We start from the raw sequence: 5,099 nt of genomic DNA on the forward strand, positions 1-5,099 counted from the left end.
TTCCCTGCCCTGCCCATCCCTGCCCATCCCTTGCCCTGTCCCATTCCCTGCCCTTGCCCATCTCTGCCCATCCCTGCCCATTCCCTGCCCTGCCCATCCCTTGCCCTGTCCCATTCCCTGCCCTTGCCCAGCCCCTGCCCATCCCCTGCCCATGCCCAGCCCTGCCCAGCCGAAGGATGTTTGCAAAGCTGAAGGATCGGGGCACAGCGAGGCCGGCAGGGATTTTGTGCCTCCCCCAGATCAGCACAGCCCCGCCGGGAGGGAGCAGAGCCCGTCCTGGCAATTCCCGCTCCTGTCCCTGTCCCTGTCCCCGTCCCCAGGCGTGTCCCGGCCCCGTGTCCCCCCAGCTCTGTGATGTGATCTCCAGAGGCCTCGCCGTGCTGCCTTTGCACAACCGCGCTGTGTGTGCCCGTCGCATTCCAGGTGTGTCGCTCCAGGCCCCGGCCTGGACAAGAGAATTATTTTTCTGCAGGTTTTTTTTTTTGTTGTTGTTTTGTTGATATTTTTTTGGATGTTCTTTCTGGTGACTGATGTAAACTACTGGTTAATTTTATGTTTTTTATTTATAAATAAATTTTTTAAAACTTCTCCAGCCTCTCTCTGCAGGTGATTGTGGTGTTCGGAGGGGTCTTAGGATGAGGGAAGAGACGAGGATCTGACTCCATGTTTCAGAAGGCTTGATTTATTATTTTATGATATATATTATATTAAAACTATACGAAAAGAATAGAAGAAAGGATTTCATCAGAAGGCTTGAAAGGAATAGAAAGGAATGATAATAAAATCTTGTGTCTGACCAGAGTCTGAGACAGCCAAACTGTGACTGGCCATTAATTAGAAACAACCACATGAGACCAATCACAGATGCACCTGTTGCATTCCACAGCAGCAGATAACCATTGCTTACATTTTGTTCCTGAGGCTTCTCAGATTCTCAGGAGAAAAAATCCTAAGGAAAGGATTTTTCATAAAAGATGTCTGTGACAGGCGCTCGTTGGTGTTCTGAGCATTCTCCATGCCCGAGCCACCAGAAGAGGACACAGGGAAGAGATAGGATGGATATCAGGAATAAATTTTTCACCAAAAGAATAATAAAGCACTGGAATGCTGTTCCCAGGGAGGTGGTGGAATCACCATCTCTGGATGTGTTTAAATAAAGCCTGGACATGGCACTGGGTGCTATGGTCTGGGTGAGGTGTTGGGGCACAGGTTGGACTCGATGATCTCAGAGGTCTCTTCCAACCTCATCATTCTGGGATTCTGGGATTCTGGGATTCTGGGATTCTGGGGTTCTGGGGTTCCTTGTGACCTCCAAACCCCTGAGGTTGGGAAAGCCCTCCAAGATCATTGGATCCAACCTGTGACCCGTCCCCACCTTGCCAACCCAGAGCCCTGAGTGCCACATCCAGTTGTTCCTTGGGCACCTCCAGGGATGGGGATTTTACAGGGGCCTGGATCTTTCAGGGGCCCTGGCTGGCACCCAGATATCCCTGCTGAGAGGAGCTGGGGCACAGGTTGGACTCGATGATCTCAGAGGTCTCTTCCAACCTCATCATTCTGGGATTCTGTGAATTTATCACAGCCCACCAGAGCCCCCTCTGGGGACATCCCTGCACCTGGCCCTGGAGTTATCTCTGCTCTGCAGCTGGGATAACCCGAGCATGGAGAAAAGCAGGGATTGGGCTCAGGATAATCCTCCCAGTCTGAGCCCCCAGCCCCTGCAGGGGGGCCTGGATTTCGCCCCCCGCCCATCCCTGAGCAGGCAGGTCCCGACCCTGAGGGGATCCAGGGAAAACAATTCCCGAGGGAGAGGCGGAGCCTGGCTGCCGGAACAAACCCGAGGCCGGATTTTGACTGTTTCAGCTGTTTTGCTCCAAACCAAATCAAAACAGCATGGGGGGGGAGGGCCAGGGGGGAGGTTGGAGAGCAGAAAATTGGGAAAACTCTCCAATTTCAGGAATTTCCAGTTTTTAATTTCAGGAAACTCTGCTCATCCTGGCTGCACCCACGGGGCAGGGGGTGGATCTGGGCACCCCAAAAAGGCACCTGCTGCTGCTTTCCAAGCAAAATTTCCAAAGAAATCTGGCTGTGCTCCCGCTGTCCCAGGAGTGAGGGAAGTAGATTTTCAGAGTTTATTTGTTTTTAGTTTTTTTTGGAACTTCTTGGGAGGGAAAGGACAGGAATTCGCCGTGAGGGCTCTGTGCCCTGAGGGTCCCTCCTGTCACGGCCGCCTCAACCTGGCTGGGGGTGCAGCCCAGCCCTTCCCAGCCCTTTTTTGCCAGGAATGCAAAAGCCAAAAGAGAGCAGCAAGGAGAGCCCTGAGCCTCATGGGGATGTCGCTGTCCCTCGGAGGTCACAGCGAGGGCAGGGCCAGGAGGGACAGCAGCATCCCTGAGGGCACAAACATCCCCCCAGGGAAGCCAAAACCTCATCCCTGGAGACCCAAAATCCCAGCCCTGAGAACCTTGGGCTGCTTCTCCTGAAAGGCAGGTGATGATCCTGCCCCTGTTCCAGCAAACCCCTCCTGGAGCTGGGGCTGAGCTTGGCACAAACCTGGCAAAAACCTGGCAGGGGAGAGCACCAGGATGTGAGCTCCTCCTGTCCTGGCAGAGCCCCAGGATGTGAAATGCTCCTGGGAGAACCTCAGGATGTGAGCTGGTCCTGGGAGAGCTCCAGGATGTGAACTGGTCCTGGGAGAGCCCCAGGACAGCTGGGACCTTGCTCCTGTCCTGGGAGAGCCTCAGGATGTGAAATGCTCCTGGGAGAGCCTCAGGATGTGAACTTCTCCTAGGAGAGGCTCAGGATCTGAGCTCCTCCTGTCCTGAGAGAGCCCCAGGATGTGAATTTCTCCCGGAAGAGCCCCAGGACAGCTGGGACCTGCAGGACACAGAGCAGGGAGGAGCAGCAAGGCCGGATAATCCCAGGGGAAAATCATTCTGAGCACTCTCAGGGTCAGGTTCAGCAGGATCAGGAGCCGAGGCAGCCAGGCCGGATTTTGGGGGGCAAAAGGGAGAACGAGCCCTTCTCGGGGGTCCCTGCTCTGCTCCAGCCCCGCTGCAGCTGCCGCGGGAGCAGCGCGGTCGTTGGGCTAATGAGCGTATGCAAATGAGGGTATGCAAATGAGCCCCGGCACGGAGAAAAGCCGATTTGCATCTGCTTAAAACGCGCCGGTGGCACCGCACGCGTGTCTGGCTGTGAGCGGGGCAGAGACAGCCCCAAACTGACCCCAAACCTAAAATCAAACGCGAACCTGAACCCGAAGCCAAATCTAAACCCGAACCCAAACTCGAACCCAACCCCAGCCCCAAGCCTGAACTCGAACCCAAACCCTAACCTAAACTCAAACCTAAACCCAATCCTGACCCCAAACCCAAACTCAACCCCAAACACAATTCCAACCCCAAACCTGAACCCTGAACCCAAACCCGAACCCAACTCTGAACTCAAACTCAAGCCTGAACTCGAACCCAAACCTAAACCTGAGCTCAAATCCAAACCCAGCCCCAAGCCCGAACCCTGCCCCAAACCTAAACCTGAACCTAACCCCAAACCTAAACCTGAACCCCACCCCAAACCTAAAGCTGAACCCAAACCTGAATCCGAACTCGAACCCAAACCTAAAGTCAAACCCAAACCCGAACCCAAACCTGAGCCCTGAAGCCAACCCCAACCCTAAACCCGAACCCAGACCCGAATCCAATCCCAAACCCGAACCCAACCCCAAACCTAAACACGAATCCAACCACAAACCCAAACCCAAACCTAAATGCAAACCCAAACCTAAACCCGAACCCAAACCCAACCCCGAACCCAAACCTAAACCCAAACCTGAGCCCTGAAGCCAACCCCAACCCTAAACCCGAACCCAGACCCGACCCAACCCCACCGCAGCCCCTCCGCGGCGCTGCCCGGCACGGGGGCCCGGCCGGAGCCCCCCGCTCTCTCAGGGCCGGCTTTGGGGAGCAAACGCCGCTTTTGATGTGCAAATGAGCCCCGGCCGCTGCGCGCACCCGCCCGGTGCCGGCCCTGCCTCGCATCTGCCACCGGCCCCGAGTCCCCGGGGCACGGGGACCGCCCGGGCTGTCCCTCCCCTCCCGTCCCCTCCCGGGCCAGGCACGGACAGCTGGCGTGTGCCCGCGCACGGACCGGCTGCCATCCCCCGGGCGCTGCTCGTTACTCATTATGGGATCAAAAATCTGAATTCAAAAAGCGGCCGGGGCTGGAAACGCCCGGCAGCGGCAGCTGGGAGAGCAGCACGGCCCTTTGAGCCGGTACCTGCTGTCCCCAGCCGTGCCAGGAGCTGTCACAGCGCTGCCAGGGACAGACGGACAGACGGACAGCCCCAGAGCCCTTTGTTCATCCCACAGCGCTGAGCAGCTCGGGGGAAACGCTGGGCTGGGGTGAGAGGAAACCTGCGGGGGTTTGCAATTCCTGGGTTTGGGTTGTTCATTCCTGGGTTTGTTCATTCCAACGTTTTCCATTCCCAGGTTTGATTTGTTCATTCCCGGGTTTGTTCATTCCTGGGTTTGGGTTGTTCATTCCTGGGTTTGCCATTCCCAAGTTTGGTTTGGTCATTGCTGGGTTTGCCACTCCTGGGTTTGGTTTGTTCATTCCAACATTTTCCATTCCCAGGTTCAATTTGTTCATTCCCGGGTTTGTTCATTCCTGGGTTTGGGTTGTTCATTCCTGGATTTGTTCATTCCCGGGTTTGGTTTGGTCATTCCTGGGTTTGCCATTCCCAGGTTTGGTTTAGTCATTGCTGGGTTTGTTCATTCCCAGGTTTGGTTTGGTCATTGCTGGGTTTGCCACTCCTGGATTTGGGTTGTTCATTCCTGGGTTTGTTCATTCCCACGTTTTCCATTCCCAGGTTCAATTTGTTCATTCCTGGGTTTGTTCATTCCTGGGTTTGGTTTGGTCATTGCTGGGTTTGCCATTTCCAGGTTTGGTTTGGCTATTTCCTGGGTTTAGGTTGTTCATTCCTGGTTTTGTTCATTCCCCGGTTTGGTTTGGTCATTCCTGGTTTTGCCCGTTCCTGGGTTTGTTCTTTCCAGGTTTGATTTGTTCATTCCTGGGTTTGCAATTCCCAGGTTTGGTTTAGC

The sequence above is a fragment of the Zonotrichia albicollis genome, chromosome 26, assembly GCF_047830755.1.
Source record: "Zonotrichia albicollis isolate bZonAlb1 chromosome 26, bZonAlb1.hap1, whole genome shotgun sequence".
In the NCBI taxonomy this organism is placed as follows: Eukaryota; Metazoa; Chordata; class Aves; order Passeriformes; family Passerellidae; genus Zonotrichia; species Zonotrichia albicollis.